At 29.2% G+C, this 20986-nt stretch overlaps 1 long non-coding RNA gene across 1 annotated transcript; it reads right to left on the bottom strand.

Annotated features, from left to right (window-relative positions):
* Positions 1-252: 252 nt before the first annotated feature.
* On the bottom strand, positions 253-18805 carry LOC123300934. Its single transcript, XR_006535416.1, has 3 exons — positions 18796-18805; positions 10984-10985; positions 253-343 (listed from the first exon to the last, which is right to left on the bottom strand). It is a non-coding gene; the product is annotated as an uncharacterized LOC123300934 (long non-coding RNA).
* Positions 18806-20986: the final 2181 nt, after the last annotated feature.

Here is a 20986-nt window from a genome sequence, read left to right as displayed (position 1 = left end):
CGTATGTTTCGTCTTATATTGTCTAAGTTAAAACTTGACCATCAAAAATTGGAAAATATATATTTTTTAAATTCATGTCCCCACAACCGTGCTCATACATGCTTAAGTAGTCGGACAGAACGGTTTTTTTTCAATAATTTTTAAGGTTTTAACATTAGTTTAAATAGATTTTTTTTATTTCTACCTCTTTTATCATCCATCTACGGTTTTCTCATATGACCAACTAAATATGCCTACTATAGAAAACATTTATTTATTGAAATAATGGGGCAGCCCCCCCCCCACCCTAAAGTTTTCAGAAATGATTTAGATTTAGTCCAACTTCATATAAAAAAAATCAAGCCTTTTATCCAAAATTGCCCTGGCGCTCCTATATACATCCTAAAACTTAAATTTTGTGCCATTCTGAAAAGGCTATGAAATACTTCACTTGACACCAGACCTATATGCAGAGTATAATTATGACAATAGTTAGTACCCTACTAGTACCAATATACATTATTAGGATGGTATTTCTAATCTCATGGGTGATTCCTAATCTCAACAATATGTGCAAATGCTATAATATTGTATCTACCACAAAGTCCCAAAACTAACTCGCATAGGTATATTCAACATATATATATAACATGACTGTCCTCCAATGAATTAGTTTTGATTTTAGATTATATAGCCAAAATAGTTAGTTATATACAATGTGAAACAAAATTATGTTACACTGCAAGAGAGTTATAGGTAATATTGAAGCAATTATAACAGGACACGGGCTGAGTGGCTAGCATAATGAAAGCATAGACCTGTCAGTATACCGCGACTACAATCGGATTCGTCATCAAGAAGAAGAAGAAGAAACTATGGTACATCTCTCATCTTACATTACTCAGATCTGGCGAGAGGACCATCCCTCCAAATGATTTAAGGGGTGGTCCTTGTATGTAAACCGATCCTTCGTCGATTTTTACTTGGGCATTATCGCCTAAGTGAGTCCCACATGAACAACCGCTACAACTTTGCGCTGCAAGATTGCAGCGGTTTACTCACTGCCTCGCTAGTGCTGCCTCATTTTCAGGATATCGCTAGCGCATTTTTAATTGTGATTAATTATGAACAAAAAAGATATAAATAAAACCTTTCATCAAAATTTCACATTCCAAAGAATTTACAATAATTTAATGGTACGAGAAATTTCAAGTAAAAACATTTACAGATTAAATGGAAATTTAATGGTGCGAGAAATTTCAAGTTAAAAACTTTTACAGATCAAATGGAAATTTGACTTTTAAGAAATTGATTTCTGCATAGGAAATAAATTTGTCAGTAATCATGGTTTATTTTTAGTTACCTTGTAGGCAACGAATTCCAGTTAGCACTGTAATTATTATTACGTTTATGTAAGTGGTATATATAGATATTATACTTACTATTTTGGCTATATGCTTCCAATTCGACCACGGTAGTATATCCTGGAACAGATTCGGTCAAAAAATTTCAACCATCATTGCCAAAAATTTCAAAATAGAAAAAAAATATATTGAAAAGACCCTTTGGGTGGAAACTAAAGCAAAAGTATTGTTTAAGGATATACAGAGTAAAGATTGAAAAGTGTACAATTTTGAAATCACTGTAATAATGAATTCCCATGAATTTTGGAAATTGTCTTTTTACCACATAAAACTCCCAAAAAAAGAAGCATTTAAGAAAATTAAGATCGGGAGAAAATGAACTGTGATTTTAAATAAATTGACTTTTGTTTTAAAGTAAATTCAACTGATTTAGTAAAAACAGGATTATTGATTATAAGTTTTAACTCCAGTAAGAAGATCTCCGTCTTGGTGTAAACAATTTTGAAACTGAGTTTTTAAGTTATTTGCCACATATACACTGCAGCATTGTCAATAGAAATTGAAGCACTGCTTCTCGGATCTGCTCTTTCAATTCAATGTCATTTGGCTAACACGCTTTTACAGCGTAGGCGCAATATGGGGTGTGCACAGCACCACTGTGACTGAATAAATAACTGGAAAAATGTGATTGACGGTAGGAAAACATGATCTACTGATTCCCCATACAGTTTCTTAAATAAGAGAGGTTACTAAAAAACACAATACGTTACAAGCACAATTAATTTTCTTACATGCTTTTCTTATGGTGGTCAAAAAATATAATTTTGAAAAATGGATGAAAATTTTTGTACAGATTTTTCAAAACCGAATTGTTACACTTTTAAAATAAAAAACTTCGGTACAATCTCACAGGAAATCAAAAAAATTGTTTTTTTTTTTTAATCAAAAATGTTTAGTCCGTGCTATAAAGGTCTGATATTTTCTGTCAACAGGCATTATGTTGTCAAAAATTTATTTTAACTAGTACTTAAATGCTTTTGTAACAGAACAACTGTACCAAGTGGCAAAAGATTAAAACACAAGTAATATTAGACTATGTGAGTTAAATCAAGATTCAAAATACTTTTGAGATACACTTTTAACGTGTTTCGATACCAAAACGAAAGTATTACCAAAAAACTGAAACATTGTGGGTCAATTAATGAGTATTTACATCGTGCTATAAGAAATTGTTATAAAAGTTGGCTTTTTAGTGCGTTTAAAACTATTTTACCATTTTCATAAGAAACTAATCAATAATCCTTAAGTTTTAAGCTTTAAAATCATACCAAAATTAAGAATTGTGCAAAAAATGAAAAACTTTTTGGTAACAACGCTGACTTTATTAGTTAATTTCTCATAAACCGTACAGAATCGATACGAATTTTTCAGAGAAGACGTATAAAAGGATGATTAATTGATAAATAAAATTTCAAATCATTGGGTATCATTTTCAGTTTACTTAAATACCTTAAAGAGTTGAAATGAAAATGATAGCAAAAATTTAAAAAATTTAATTTTTTTAATGAAACATTCACAGCGATTCCTTTAGCAGTTTATGAGAAATGTGCCCTTTTTTGGTAAAAAAACTGAATTTGATAGTAAATATTTCTTAAACCGTTGTGCCATTTTTTTTACAAAAGCATATAAAAGAATGTATATTATACATTTATGTCCTGTGATCCCGAGGGGGACGTAGGGCCTCAACAAATGCTCGCCAACGAACTCGATTCTGTGCCATGGACTGGACTTCTCTCCTGGATTTGCCTTCTTCAGTAATTTCTTGCTCCAGGGTTCTTCGCCAGGTATGACGGCCCACCCTTCTTTTTCCTTGGGGGTTCCACTCAAGTGGTTCTTTGGCAATGCTGTTGTTTCGCCTGAGTGTGTGACCAATCCAACCATATTTTCGTTGCTTGATGGTGTGTGCTACTGGAGTGTGGTGACAGGTGTCCAGCAGGTTTTCATTGGAAATCGTGTTGGGCCAATAAATGTTGAGGATGTGTCTGAGACAACTGTTGATAAAGACTTGCAGTTGTCTGGTGATGCTTTGCGAGACTTTCCAGGTTTGACATCCATACAGAAGAACACTTTTGACATTAGTTTCGAATATTTTCAATTTAGTGTGTCTTCTGAGTTGGTAAACGAATGATTCATTTTCATTTTCATTTGATTCAATGATTTTGGTATCAAAATATCTTCAAAGTAATACACAAAACAAGAATATAATCGATTTTTATTTTCAACTGTTTCACTTTTTTTTAATCAAAGACAAGTAATATTCTGATACCATCACTATCATTTCTACACACATAATATTAGGTAGGTATGACTATAGGTACTTATGATGAGGATGATAATTCTAACGATGAGTATATCATGAAACAATACACAAAATATTTATATTATTATCTATATAGAAGATTATTATTGCAAATTATAGGACCTTATATAATCCTTAGTCATATGGGCGATATATCTCTTGTATACGTGTAGTATATTGTATAATACAATAATAGGGATGAATGTATCACATAGAAATTCTTGTTAATAGGTAAAATATTCTCTCTATTCATCGATATCTAATTTTACAATTTAATTAATATATGAATTTCGAATGGAAGTGGCTTAGGAATATCATTTAGTAGTTGGATAAATCTACCGGATTTTGATAATGAACTCGAAAAATTTTTGCGAATGGCTAATTTTTTTTTTTTGTGGGTTTCTTTTGTTGTAAAAAATACAGAAAAACAGTTTTACGGATCAGGAATGATCCGCGACCGAATTTTTCTGAAAAATTTGAACAGCTCGTACTTTCTAAGCAAATCATTGGACTTTATCCTTTTCTTTAAATTACAGATTTTTGTATGTTCTTAATTGGATAGTGCCAACGGTTTTTTTAACCTTATTATGAGCCAAAACATTAAAAAAATGCAAAAACCGCGAAAAAATCCAAATTTGCATCATTAAAAGGTACAACAATTGCAAGTTTCCTTTTATTTACAGGCTTTAAAAAAAAAAAAAAAAAAACTGAATTAAAAAACCTGAAAAAAATTGGAAATTGTTGTACATTGTAATGATGCAAATCAGGATTTTTTTGAGTTATTTGTTTTGTAATGTTTCTGCTCATGATCAGTTTTTGATAAAAACCGTTAGCACTATCCAAAAGTACATAATATATCCGTAATTTAAAAATTTAATTTTTGGTCCGAAGACTTGCATAAATTGCACGAGCTTATTAAATTTATTAGAAAAATTAGTTTTTCTCAAAATTGAGGTTATGTAGCGGACTTAAATTTACCACCCTTTTTTATTATCATAAGATTACATCTTTTTCCAGAATTGAATTCTTTCATTTTCGAAAAATTATCAAAGGAAGTTGAAAATATGAGATTACATCGGTTTTCTTGCGAATTTGACGTTATTTTGCTTTGTTGAGGGCTTGATAGCCGGCAAAATCTATGAAGAAATTCTTAAGAAACACTTCTTTTTTTATACGTATCAATACCATTAATAGAAGCAGAGATATTCAAGAAAACATCACCAAAGAAAACAATGTAGAAATAAAAAAGGTCCCGCGGATCCATCTGGAACTTGAAAACTCCTTTTCTTTATTTCTTACAAAAAAGAAACCTGTTTTTTATAACAACAACAAAAATTTGTCCTTTGTAAAAAATTAGTACCTTTCATTGTACTAATTAAATAAAATGTTAGTTTTTACGTTTTTCATAGTGATTTTTATATTAATCTGTTTGCTTTAACAAAAATAAAAAAAAGTCAAACAGTGCCAACACAAATTTAAAAAAATTAAAAAAAGCTAAAATAGACTAAATATAGTAAATATGGGACTTTTCCGTGAACATATAAGCAATCAGAAAGATACTTCAATTTTATTAATACATAGATTTCTCATCAGTTTCAAATCATAGGAAATTTGAAAATCATAAAACGATATTTTTATCGGATAAACGATATTAATCATAAAACTAAACTTTCCAAATTGATTTCCAAAAACACTATTTTTGATATAACGAAATTTTCTACTTATGGCGACAGTGATTTTTTTTTCGTTACAAAAATAAATTGTGTTTTGTTTGTTAACAAAATTTTCTAAACATAGTAAATGTTAGTTTTCATCTAAACATACATGTACGTGCATACATCCATATATTTTATTTCCGTCTTGTAACCGATTTGTAAAGACCAACCATTACTACACAATTTATGGATCGTAAGCCCATAATAAACCAAAATTTCTTTCCAGTGTTTGTAAGAGATTAATTTGGCAAGAAACAAATTATTTTCTTTTTTTACCAAATTATTACTCGTGTGTCAAATTTATGGAATGAAATTATCGTGTTTTATTATTTCTGCCCCAAATTTTTAAAAAAAACTGGTGTAAAGATTTTGCTTAAAAACCCTTTTGGCAGGTGCAAACCATGATGTTTTTATGACTCCGCAAAACACGAAAATTGAATAATTTGATTTCCATATATTCGAAACTCAAGACACGATTAGAACGTTCTTTATCCTTAATACTACTAAACTAATCTTTTAGTATAGCCATCTGGTAGTCTTAGGTGGTAAGCTTTCTGGGAATTTTGAAAATGTGTGATTTTTTTAGATTTGGAAATGCTCTTTTCGAATTTCCTCTTCGCTACCTCGTATCTTTGCCGTTTATGCCGCCATGTTGAAAATCACTTTTTTGACAAAATCTTTTTCCGATCTATTCTACGAGGAAACATACAAAATTAAACTAGAAAAAATTTCCTACCATTTATGTCCTGCAAATGTTTTTCGTAAAATCGTAAAATAGTTTTGGCGTAAGAGTGCCGCAAAGTGTTGCTTCATACGCGCTTTCGCGAAAATTTGTTTCCACCCCCAACTTGAGGTAGATTAAGCGGCACGTTTTTTTAAATGTGGTTTTAATTATTTTTCCTCAACTTCTGCTACTTTACCATCAGTTATTAGATTTTCGCGAATAATACAGTTTCTTTTATTAGACGCACTGGCTCAATGAACGCAAACTAATTATTCTATTGAGTACTACCGAGAGACAATTTTTAAAAATTTATAATTATTTATCGAATATCAGGCAATAAACTATTGCGTATAAGGCGATAAACATATGATACCTTATAAGCAGGTATTCGATAAAAACTTCTACTAACAAAAAATCTACTTCTATTACAATAAAAAAATTAAAATTGTACTCCATTTTCTCCAGCTTAATTTTGTATATAGATATTTCCCTCGTAAGTAAAATGACTCGAAAAGAATGCAAAAAAACAGATATCGCCAAAAAACTGCTTTTCGACGCCATTTTTCAAATTTGGCGGCTCAAGAAAGAGCACCATAAAATCTATGAAATCACTCATTTTCAAAACTCCCGGAAAACTTTCCAGGTAATCGCTTTTTTTAAACCAGATGACTATTTTAGAGTATTTGTCGATTTTTTCAAATGACTGACAAAAGGAAGTTTTTTAAATTTCGCTTCATTATGAACTCATGGTCTAATAAGATGTTTCTATGATACTCAGCTGTTCAATTTCCCCTTTGCTTGATCAGAATATGATAACAAGTGAACAAACCAGATGAACCATACCATATTCTTTATATTTGGCTATAATAATCTTAACCAGATGGGAACTTCTTTTCTATATGGAATACTTTGTAGTGTATATTAACATATGAATATAACCAGAATTTCCTTCTCTGGTACTAAAATGTCTAGTTTTAGATGGTTTGTTTACAAATAATACAGTCTACGAAATAAATAGGTTTTGTTGCTGAATGTTTTAATATTATCGAATAATATTTGTTCTATTTAAGTTAAATGGTCCGGTAGATCAAACCTTTGGATTCCCGAACTAACAAAATAGCTTCTGGCTTTTGTGTGTTTATTGTGGTGAGTTCAATTTTGATGAGAAAGTGGAAAATTATCTTGTAAAAGAACAATTTGGACGTTCGAATGGAAGCCATTTTCCATCTAAATTTTAGCCAGATGGATTCTCCGATGATCGTGAAATAACAATATACAGACCGAATTTCCCGTTTGTAAAATTTATGTGTTTTAAAATAATTTATTTCTAAAATTTTTACACCTAAAATTGATAGTATTATTTTTCGTATCGAATATTTAAGTACTAATTCTAGCTCTTGTCAAAAGTTTTGTATTACTAGCACAGTAAGGCCATATGAGTCTATAGTGAAATTAAGTATAATTTTTGTCGAATACTATACCAGCGGAAACTTTAGACTCATAATACTCAGTGTATGATCAGTTGTTTACAATACTTTTACTATAGCTGTCTCTGTTACAACCACAGAACTACTACTACTATTTATTTTCCAAGTTTTGTAAAGTTCCTAATATATTGCAATCAAGGAGAACTACCTTAAGCAGTTATGAACACAAAATCACTTTACGACAGGCTTTTTCATAGACGGTGCATCAAACATAGTGTTAATTTTAGATAACTTGAGTACCTATAGTATGTTTATTAGGACGGTCTGTTGAAAATGTATACCAAAATACCTGGTTTAGGAAACTTTTCGATTTTTTTCCTAATTTTTAAAATGTATAAATGTAATATATATCAAAGTATTTTAAATTTAGTCTTCAGTTTTTAATGCTAAAAAATACCACTCTACGAACAAAATCACTTAAACATAACTCAAAAACGAAAAGGGATATCTTGCTGAAATTTTATACAGCGTGCTCAGAACGGATAAAGTGAGTTTGAGTTCATAAATGAGCAACATTGGTCCATTGGGTCTCTGGCCCGTAAGACACATATTTTAAACCGTTACAGACTGAAAAAAAGACTAAATCTAACAAATGTTCCCTATAAAATGAATAAACAACAATTTTTCTTAAACATCACTGTTTACCCATGCATGAAGCCGTGACTAGGACAAAACTTTGGTGACCATTTTCTCCAAAACTATAAAAAATAGGTTGTTGAAATTTGCATGTAACTTCAACTAATGGTCATATGGAACATTTTCGAAAAACGAAATAAAACTTTAATAAATAGTTTCGAAAATTTTCGAAATTTTTGAAAGCCAAATAAATTATGTTTGTTTTCTCTTATTTAACCGACATTCAATACTTTCTATACAGGGTATTTCAACAACTAACACAGTCAATTGTTTGTTTTCACTTGTTGTTTTATTTTTCTGCCATTAATGATGATAATAAATATTTCCGATTCATTCACATTTAACGGTATACCGCTTTTGTAAATACTTTATTCGTTCAAAAAAAAAGTCGCTTTTACCAAATACAGTTTAGACAACAATATGGTCGATTATAAATGCCTCCACTATAATTATTTATAGATAAATGTATTACTTATTGATTTATTATAACATTAAAATTTTTTTTAACAAGTGGAATACTGAATGGATAATCTATTAATGTGTTCATTAGAAATGTTTCCTTCATTTAATTTTTATGTTAATTATTTCTCTGAATATTTATCGTTGCCATTATTGATGGATTCACGGACGAACCCAGAGGAAGGCGAATCCGAATAGTAGCCCCTCCTCCTGGATCTGGACTAACTATTGATTTAGTTGACTAAACATGTGTCTATGATAAAAAAAAAAAAAAACAAAAACAAAAACAAAAAGAAGACCGACTTCAAAAGAAAAACTTTTCCAAAACAAATTAATATACACTAAAAAGTAAAAAAAATAACGATAATATAATGTAGTTAAAAAAAAATTATTGTCATTTTTGGAGTCGATATCAGCCAAGAAAACAAGTCTGAAAGAACAGTTTGCTACATTAGCTTGACTGACAACGACTCCAAAAATAACGATAATTTTAACTACATTATATTATTGTTATTTTTTTACTATTTAGTGCATATTAATTTGTTTGGGAAAAGTTTTTGTTTTAAAGTCGGTTTTCTTTTTGTTAAAAGTTTTATTTTTATTTTGTGATTTTTAGTGAATCTGAAGTATAATAACTTATTTGTGACTAAAAAAAGAATAGTCGAAATCGGTTGGCATGATATTGAGTTATTTGTCCTCTTGTCGTGCATACTTAATGCAAATTTAAGACTTTTATGGTTTTCTCATGGATGCCGTTGTTAGAACTCGACCAGAATAAAATGGGACTACACGGAAAGTAGTCCCATTTTAATGGAAAATAGATAAAAAATCATCAAAATCGGTTCACCCAGTCGAAAGTACTGAGGAATAACAAACATTAAAAAAAATACAGTCGAATTGAGAATCTCCTTTTTTTTTAAGTCGGTTAATAATGAGAAAGTCTTGTCAAAATATCAAAGTTGATCCCAAATTATAAAATTTGTACATAAAATAAACCAGTGAACTTTAAATGTATGTTTTCTAACAATTCAATCTTCGATGCACATGTTATATCTATGATAATGTTATGCATATAATATTGTAGCTCTGAGAAATTTCTACGTAGAAACCTCGATAAGAGTTCTAAAGTTATATTTATAAGGTAGATAGTTCATTTTATATTGAAGGGAAATAATCGTATATTTTCTTCTGGTCGTTACAGAGAACAGAGTACAATTTTTGGCTTAATTAGAGATTCTGGAGTATTCAGCATTCAAGATCTACAAAAATCTAATTCATTTAAAGAATAAGTGCAGAGAGAACCCAAAGCTTTGTATTACTTAACTAATTTCCAGCCACTTTTTAGTGCAATAAAGCATGGTTTTTTAGTTTTTTAAACTATATTTATACTGAAAAAAAATTCTTAATACCAACCGATATGAGGTTGTCTCCTCATCGCGAGATCAAATATGGCGAATGGTGCCACGAACCTGATACAACTACCGTACGATAGTTACCGTACGGGTTGAGTAGTGAAGTTGACACAAACGCATGAGTTGTTTGTATGAAAGTAATAACTGTCAATTAATAAATTTCATATATTGTTGTTTTGAAATGCAACATAGTTTTAAACAATGTTTTTTTTTTTTTTTTTTTTTATTGGTTCTACCACTTATAAATATTAAAACAAAGTAGTGATGTGATTATTGCAACTACTAGAGCAGGTAAAAAAATAAAAATTCTATACATTCTTATTGGTTTATTTAAAAAAAAAATTAGATTTCTTCGAGTCTTCCAATTCTATTGTAAATACAAATATTTGGCTGTACTTGTTCTAATCGTAAGGAAATTGTTTGAAAGTATTTTTACTTTATTTCATTATGAAATTTCAGGACGAGATTGTCATTATTTTATTATTTTTCAGTGTATTTATATATAATCTCATATATGTTTGTTAATAATCATTATAGAAGAAAGTTCACAATATACGATTTTCTTCTGAGAATATGACACAGCTCTCAGTACTTATATTTGAATGCAAATTCAATTTGAATTGATCATCATTTTACTTATTTTATATGTAAAACATATGTTATGTATTAGGGATTATAGAGTTTACGCTATAAAATATGTAGTATATGCACATGTATGTATTAGGGATGGAACGAATATTCGCAATTCGCATTCGGGAACATTCGCACATTTTCTAACATTCGCATTCTCATTCGCAAAATAACCCTTAACTTAGCTAATATGTATTTTACTCATATTTTTATTTCACTTCTTTCACAATTAAATTTGACTGTAGGGCAAGTGAAATTATAGCAAACTAACGTGAAATAAAGAAAAACTAGAATTTGACTTTCTAGTCGCAAGGAAAGGGCGGTGTTTCGCCTGATATATCAACCAGCAGTCTAAATCGCTAATGATAAAAGTTTGAAATTCGAGATGACGCTGATTTTATACTGTTGGAAAGGATTTTTTGAAATTCATCCCCTAAAAGGGTGAAACATTTTTGAGTTAACTAGTCATTCGATTCTAACAAGGCCTGTTTTTTTTTAATAGGGTTCCACACTAAAAGTTAAAATCCATTAAATAGAGAACAAAAGGGAAGTTCAATGAAGGTAAGAAGTTGAATTATGAATTACAAAAGCTAATCTACAAAATTAATCCTCATAAAATTTTGAACCTCTGCGTCCTTTCACGGAAACTTTTATAAACTCTCGGCGTGATGTAGGACTATTCGGATTTCTTTCGATAAGATTCTATATATTTTGAGACACAGTGTATATATTACACCTTCATCTATATAAAATATTTCACATTCATATATTAATTTACTACATCATATAATAAATATCACTTCCATAATTTTTGTCCTAAAGGAATCGAGATGATAGTTTAGTTACAGATACAAGTAGTACCAACCACTAAATATGTCATTTGGTTACGGAAAAGATATCCTCAATATACTGAATGTGCGGGACAAATGATGCAAATATTGTAATCAATAAAAAAGTGGTTGAAAACTAGAAACATTACAACTGTTTTTTGTTTGTTTGTTAACTTAAAATCAGTATTGTCACTGTTTTTAAATTTTTTATAAAAAACCAAATAAATATGTGGATGGTTTAAAGTAAATATTTAAAAAGAAATTGTAGAAATTTTATTAATTTAGTTCAATGCGAGTTAACAGTTAACAAAGTTTTGTTAAAATATTATGTACTACGTACTATGTACTATGCACTAACGATGATAATAATGAGAGAGGTAAGCCAGAAGAAATTTTTTGAATTTACTAAAGCTAATCATTTGAGGATTGGTTATTGTAGTCGGTTACACACACATACTGCGGTCAGTCAAGCGAAGGATCCCCAAATGATCAGCTTTAGTAAAATCAAAGAATTTATTTGGCCTGGCTCTTAATCAATAATGAGATCTTAATTTTTACTTATTTTGAGAAAATGCGAGTCTATTTTATTTTTAATTATCTGAGCTACTATAGTTGACTTCACTTTGGATTATTTCTGTTAAAACTATTTCGAATCAATGAAAGCTATTACATTTAACCTACAAAACTAATTCAATTTCTAATCAACTTATGTTTTTTAACCAATATGTATCTTTCTTTTCTATAATCATTGGGGGCCACTTAGTGGGTACAAATATACCAAACACGTGTAATCGGTTTAAGCACATAAATGTCGAAACCTTTTATATTCCTTAAGGTGTCATTTATTTGATAATTCTATATAGTTAATACAAGTATTATTAACAATAGTAAAATCGATTATATATTTACTCTTTTTATACCCTGTGTATACAGAATATACCTACATATAATATGTTTTTGGATAGTAGTTTTAAAAAGGTTTTGGATTCGCCTAAATTAAAGATTAGATTAGAAATATTCATCAATGATAGTCAAGTCAACAAGTTCAAATTGGTGAAATATAGAAACAATGGTCTAGAAAATCTAGAAAAATGTGCATAATAGTTTTTCAGTACATAAAAAACTGCACATGTTATTCGTAGAGAGCACACCGTATGGTCGATCGAGTCGATCATAGCGCTTGATGCGGACAAAGTTTCCTTAAATCATGCTCACGTTCAGAATTAAAATAAATTTTATATATTATAATTTCCATTTTATATTTGAAAGATTGAGTAAAGAAAATTAATATTTAATAAATTTAACTTTAACATTTTTGGACAAATGGGATCTGTCAATTTAATAGTTTACATAATTTGTTTTCGTTATTGTGTTTATTCTACTTGCTTTTTTCTACTGATCCAGGGAAAATAATTTAATTCAACTCATATTGTAACTTTTATAAAGGCAGATATTTTTTACTTTAAATTCTTCTTTTTTTAATAAATAATTGGCTTCCAATACATATTAAATAATGTTCTAAAAAGCATGATTTAATGTTGCAGTCGGATGTCGTTTTCTTTGCACTCTCTCGTCATTTTTAGATTGTTGTAAAAAGATCAAAAAAAGTATCTCAAACTAAATAATTTTTTTAAGATATTAAATATTTATTTAAAAATTTGAGAAAAATACGGTGTATATTAATACTTTAAAGAATTTAATATAGTTAGAAATCTGACATAAAGTGAATTTTTACAACAAATTAGACAATAGGCTTGATTTCAAAATTTTTTTATCACCTCAGATGAAGAATGGTCACTGCACGGGCAGAAAAGTGATGTTGGTTTTTGAAAATGTTTAGAAGCAGGCAAAATATGAACGTTAAAAATTCCAAATTAAACAAAGAGGACGATATAGGTTAATGCTTATAATTTCTTCGTTTTTTAATCAATTTTAATTTTACTTTCAAAAATTGCCATGATATCAAGGCTAGTTTTACATTTTTATGCCTACTAGCATATTTACTCACCGGCATATAAAATACTGGCATAGTTATACTTCCGAATTCAACGAGCTACCAGACGTATTTTTACGACCATTATTTAATACGTTTTTCTGTTAATTTGCCAAATTATTGAAATTTCTCATGAAAATAGAAATTTCCTTCCTACTCAAATTGCAACCTGTGACCTTAACATGTTTTCAATGCAAAAAATATCAATAAAAACGTTTATAAAATGATCTAATTAAAGATCCAAAAATGGAAACCAGAACCATATGCGTATAACGTTAATAATAACAAAATGTGAAAATACCGTAAAAAAGATGGCAAAGGTGAAATTAAAATCAAAATCGTTCAAGAAATAGGAATGATGTAAACTTTTTGAACTACTAGTTAGACTAACATTAGACAAAGAAATCGGACATAGTATTTGACGTCATGTACTATGTATACCATAAGAACTTAAATCTAAAATCTGTTTTGTTAGTAAGAGATACAAACAAATCTTTGATGACTTTTATGGTTGTTTTTATAGTTATCCGAAAAAAAAAATTTTCTGCTATTTATTAGATTAATAATTCCATGTTTAAATAAAAAAATCATCGATTTTCATTTTTTGTGGATTGGGGAAATAGTAATTTTTCGTAATTATACCCTTATTTTTCATCAAAATGACTTTTTAACTGAAATTTGAGTATTTTCTTGTGGGTAATAAACATTTGTTTCTATATAAATCGCTTGTGTGAAAAAATCTCTTTAATTCCTAATTATATCCTCAGCAAAACAATTTCCATTCTTCATTTTCAAATTCATTGAATAGTTTTTAAACTAATTAAAAATTAAATCCCTTTCAATTGTACAAAACTAAATCAGATATATTTAACTTTAACTAACAATATTAGGTATTCTTTATAAACAATGTTTTTGATAACAGTGCTACAGAACTCTTAAACAAAGTGTATAGAAACTGATCTGTTACCTTCGAAAAAAAATTTGGAAAATGATCTTTGTTTTATGTTACAATTTAACTATTACTTACATAAGCATTAAGTTTTACCATTTCCTACATAAACTTGAGATTGTATTTTGTACTGCCATGAAAATACGTCCACCATTTTTAACAAAATGGCTTTATTCGTTTTAAAGTATTTAATAAAAAACTAAATCAAAAATATAATACGAGACTTATTGAAGTCAAATGGATTAATTACTCGTTAGATTTGGAATGTCTAGAAAAATGTACAAGAAACATTTTTTAGCACATAAAAATTGTCAAAGTTATAATTTGTCAAAGTTAATTTACAAAGTTATAATATTTACCAATATTTCAAAAAATACAAAAAATATTAATATGTAAAAAATTTTTAAAAAAATATTCTTAATGAGTAGCAATTTTCCAACAAAACCTCCCACTCTCGCAAACTATATCTCCATTATTTATAATTTGACATTAACGCTGAAAACAGGTCTTTTGCATCGCTTTTAGATTGTTGTAATTACTGCCAAACGAAATATTGGCGAAAAACGAAATTTCTTTTTTATTTTATCTTGAAATGTTTATAACTTTTGTCAGTTTTATGTGCTAAAAAACGCTTCAGGCATATTTTTCTCGACATCTTTCTGAATTTAACGAGGTATAACACGTATTTTTACTACCATTATCCCTATATTTCACCACTTGTTGACTAGACTAGAAACTGTAGTCAAGTAATTTTACTTAAGTCGCCTTACTTCAAGTCTTATTATAGATAGTAACGTGTCTTAAGCATCCGTTCACCCTGTAATAGTACGATCTCCATAACCTCTGTATACTATGTATACTACACAGTTAAGTTTTTACAAGTGTTTACGAAATTGAAAAAACCCCGACAAATTTTCGGACATGGAACCCTAAACTTGACTTTAAACCCTTAAAACACTCTCCATTAAAAAAACTCTCTGGTGCGGAACCTTAAACTCGCTCTTGAAACAAAGCTAAGAACACACTCCATTAAATTACCTTTCAAACGAAACAAAAAAAAATCAAAATCGGTTCCTAGCCCTACGATGCCACAGACAGACAGACACACGTACATACCGATCAAACTTATAACAACTCTTTTTTTTAGTTCGGGGTTAAAAATGGAAGTAAGTAAATGTTTTCTAGGATCAGAAAAATATTTACTTGCTCTACTTTAATTTTGAAACCAGTCAAATACTTTTCTTGAATTAAGTATTGAGATCCTTCCAACGCGTTTCTTGAAAATAGTAGCCTTTTTTACTGTGTAATTATTTCAAATATCAAAATATCTATTGTCAAGTTTAGACAATATCCGTTAGCCACAACTTTCAATTTCAACCAACTATATGTTTCGATGTATTTAAAAAAAAAAAAGAGGTGTTTGTTCGCTTGTTTGACCGCTATGTGTGTGTGTCTGTCTGTCTGTCTCTCTGTGGCATCGTAGCGTCTAAACAGATGAACCGATTTTGGTTTTTTTTAAAGGTAATTTATTGGGGAGTGTTCTTATCTATGTTTCAAGTGCAAATTTAGGGTTCCTTACCAAAAAAAAACTAAAAATTAGCGATGATCTTCCAAATCAGCTCAGTTTGGAAAAAGCGTTAGGGAAGTAGACAATTTAATGCAGAGTGTTCTTAGATATGTTTCAAAAGCGAGTTTAGGATTCCGTACCCGAAAATTTGTCGGGAGTTTTTTAAATTTTTTATAAATCTCCTTTGATAACAAATTTCGAATTTATTTTATAAAAAAGCTTTTTGATTGCAGCTATTGCTTTTCTATAAAATATTTAACAATAAAATACATCATCCAGTATTTATTAGTAACTCTTGAATCAAGTATATATTTATATGCATTTATGCACTCCTAAATGTATGAATATATTTCTATTTACTGTGTTCGAGCATATGAATACGTTTGTGTACATACATACATAGAATATGTTCTCATATAAATGAAGTACCAGTAGTACCAGAGTTTTTTATACCCATGATAGTACTTTTTTTTTTATTATAAAATATAAATGCCATAGGTTTTTGTTCATACAGTACTGAGTTGTTGTAGTAGGTACCATCTAAACTATTCTATAATAAAATAAATAATAGTATTATATAAGGACTGATTACAAAGTCTATAAATATTATAGCTCATGATATTAATACAATCATTATTGAACTCCTGCCGTAAAAAAAGTTTTGTGGCCATGAACGATTTGGAATGGGTTTTGCATAATTATTTAATTTTTGTTAAATATGTTCCGAATCTTTCCTAGCTTGAAATATAGCCAGAAATATAGATATAATCAAAATCAAGTACGGGTGCAACGTGACATTCCTGCACGCTTAGAAACAACTCCGAATGAATTAAGAAAAATGTTTTATATCTATATCTAGAAGGAAGAATAAAAGAGTACATATGCAATTAGATTTTATGATAAACATCACGCCCTCATTCGTCAAATGAAATATAACATTCAAAATAAATATTCCCGTTGTAAACACGATACCGAATTTTTTTCGCGATTATTACATATCGCTCTTTTAGAACAAGGAAGTATTATGATGTTAGCGCCAGATAAACGTTGTATGCATGTAATGAATAAGCTACCGCTTATAACACTGATTTAAGACCCGTATTCCATGGAAACCAAGTCCATGAAAACCCACAATGTAGCAAAGAGGGAGGTACGGAATAAAATTTAAAACCTAGAAATATATTTTCTAAATAAATAGCTAGTTTACCATAATATAGATAATTAAATACTCGGAAAGTAAGAAAAACTTTTAACAGACTTCAAAAGAAAATCTTTTCCAAAACAAATTAATATGCACTAAAAGTAAAAAAATAACGATAACATAATGTAGTTAAAATTATTGTTATTTTTGGAGTCGGTGTCAGTCAAGCTAATGTAGCAATCTGTTCCGTCAGAGTTGATTTCTTGGCTGACACCGACTCCAAAAATAACAATAATTTTAACTACATTATGTTATCGTTATTTTTTTACTTTTTAGTGCATATTAATTTGTTTTGGAAAAGTTTTTCTTTTGAAGTCGTGACATTGGCGTGACATTGAGTTTTTCGTCCTCTTGTCGTGCAAATAATGCAAATTTAAGACTTTTGTTGTTTTCTCATGTATGCCGTTGTCAGAACTGGACTAAAATGAAATGGGACCACACGGGAAGCACCAGCTTCCAAATAGATAAAGCATCATCAAAATCAGTTCACCCAGTCGAAAGTTCTGAGGTAACAAACATAAAAAAAAATACAGTCGAATTGATAACTTCCTCCGTTTTTGTTTGAAGTCGGTTTAAAAAGGAAAATAAAATTAATAATTAATAAACTAAAAAATCCTGCCGTGTTAAATAAAATCTGAACAGAAAGAAACAAGTCCAGCATTTTTTTCTTTATATAGCAACTTTAACAGTCGGGGCCCATCATTGGGAAGATTTGACTCGGTCTAGATATTGAGGGACCGCAACTGTTAAAGTCGCTATATAAACTACCGGATTTATTTCTTTCTTTTCAGATTTTATTTCACAAAGTCGGATTTGTTTTACTGTTTTTATAATTAATTTTATTTTCCTCTTTATTTTAATCCTTGACTGTCGGGTAAAAAAGCTCTTGTTTATAGATTACTATTTCAGAACGAGAATACGTAAAAATGTTTACTATCCAAAATTTTCGAAGAACAAATAGATAAAATCATTATTTATTTCAGTTCCAAATTCCAAATTTTAACGTTAAACTATACGCACTACAAACTTAAGAATAATTTTAAAAAAAATGAAAATCAGTAATCAGGTTTTCATTTTCAGTTTTTAACGGATTTTTTCCGCGTAATTTTTTTATAAAATAGTATTCTTGTACAACATATAGTAGTCTCTTCGATAATTTTCGATATTATAGATATTTTCACATGTTCTCGTTTTGGAATCGCAATTTTAAAAACAAAGGACATAATATGTTATTTTTTTCTATTCTTGTTCGAAAATATTTTGTCCGGATAATTTTTTGTTTTTGGATAAGAATTTATTGGTCTGTAACAGATAGAAACAATGTAAAAAGGTAATATAAAAGGTAATTTTTTATATAAATTCTAAAAATAAGTTTACCACAATTTCAGACCAAAATAGTTTCTTTACTAAATGTATTAGTCTCCTGAGGTGTTGTGTCTTATTTTTCAAATAATTTAAAAAACAAATTTTCTAATCAACTTTTCTTATACCTCGTTTAAATTTTATCTGCAGTGAATTGTAATTTACAAATTGTGTATGTACACTCACATACTAACTCACTCTGCTCTTATAGATGCAATTCATATGATTAAGTAAATATAAAAAAAAACACGCGAGGAGGATATGACTTTTAGGCTAGAAATTTTTTGTTAAAGGGATTCAACTTACAATTGAAATGAGTGGCATTCAATTAGTGACCAGCGTGACTCAAAAATCGGTAGTCGCAAATAATTTTTCGAAATATGTTCTCAAAAATCAAAATGCGGCTACACACATTTGTAAAGGATGGGCTGAAAAATATGCGATTATAAAAAAAACTGTTAAACCAAAGCCCAATAATTATTGCGAATTATTTTTTTACCATTTTAAATTACATAGTAATAATAAAGCATTTATAAAAATTATAGAATTGTATTTTCAAGTGAATTATAAATAAATAATTAAAGAATAATGAATAAATGATATTTATACCATGCATATATGAAATATACATAGTATATTAAGTTTAGTCCCAAGTTTGTAACGCTTAAAAATAATGATGCTAGGAAAAAAATTTTGTCATAGCTGTTCATAAAATCACCTAATTAGTCCATTTCCGGTTGTTTGTGAAAAAAGATATCGAGCTGAAATTTTTACAGCGTACTCAGGACGTAAAAAGGGAGGTCAAGTTCGTAAATGAGCATTATAGGTCAATTCGGTCTTGGGTCCGTAGGACCCATCTTGTAAACCGTTAGAGATAGATCAAAAGTTTAAATGTAAAAAATGTTGCTTATAAAAAAATAAAAAACTTTTGTTTGAAACATTTTTTGTAAACATCACTGTTTACACACGAGAGCGTTAATTAGGTGCAAATTTTATAGTATGTATTAATATAGGAATTGTGTGTTGCCTATTTAAAAGTGAATATCTTTTGTTATTTACGTGACGTCAAAAAAACAAACAATTGCGCATCAACACTGTCTATACATTTTTGTATGTGTTATGTGATAAAGAAATCAACACTGATTATGCATGGTATTTCAACAATTAACTCAGTCAATTGTTTCTTTTCACTTGTTTCAACTAATTTAAGTAAATTATATTTTTATACCATGTATACTTATATGAAATATATATAGTATATTGAGTTTAGTCCCAAGTTTGTAAGGCATTAAAATATTGATGCTATGAAAAAAATTTTGATAAAGGTGTTCATAAAATCATCTAATTAGTCCATTTCCAGTTGTCTGTCCGTCTGTCTGTCTGTCAACAGGATAACTCGAAAACGAAAACAGATATCAACCTGACATTTTTATAGCGTGCTCAGGACGTAAAAAGTGAGGTCAAGTACGTGAGCAACATGGGTCAATTGGGTCTTGTAAACCGTTAGAGATAGAACAAAAGTTTAAAAGAAAGAAATGTTCCTTATAAAAAAATTAACAACTTTTGTTTGAAACATTTTTTCGTAAACATCACTGTTTACCCGCGAGGGCGCACATTAGACGCAAATTGTAAAGTAGTTATTATATGGTTATATCAGCTATGTATGTATGTGTAATATGGCAGATTAATCAACACTTTTTATGCATGGTATTTCAACAATAAACTCAGTCAATTGTTTGGTTTCACTTGTTAGTAATTGATATATTAAATAAGAATAAAATTTACTAAATGCAACTTAGTTCAAAAAATAGTTCTAGTAAGATAGCGTACATTAAGGCATACACCTTTTTCCAAATGACCAATTTATTAATCTTGTAGGCTTAAAACCACAAATAATAAGCTATGTTTTTTCAGTGCTTCAATTGTTGGTGGCTGATTATTCGAGCAAAGTTTGAGTGAAAGTGAAAGCAAACAATTGACTACAATAATTCGTTAATAATGTATGCAACTGAATACGTTCTCTCTAAAAACGAAATAGTGAAAAGTAAAACATATCCCCTTTTGTAGTGACTATTCACTATTTGCTAGTTATAGTGACTATTTACTATTTGAAATAGTGGTACACTTCTCGTTTTCCCGTTTTTGTAGTAAAGATTTTTACAAATGACTCGCACAGGAAACACACATACGTAAATATCTCTATATATTATAAATGCGAAAGTAAGCATGTTTGTTTGTTTGTTATTGTTACGCTTTCACGCTTAAACTAGCGAATGGTTTGCTGATGTATCAGAATAACATATGAACTACAATTTATAA

This window comes from Chrysoperla carnea, chromosome 5 (genome assembly GCF_905475395.1).
Source record: "Chrysoperla carnea chromosome 5, inChrCarn1.1, whole genome shotgun sequence".
Lineage (NCBI taxonomy): Eukaryota > Metazoa > Arthropoda > Insecta > Neuroptera > Chrysopidae > Chrysoperla > Chrysoperla carnea.
Note: the sequence above shows the minus strand (reverse complement) of the source record. Positions and strands in the feature narration are given on the sequence as shown.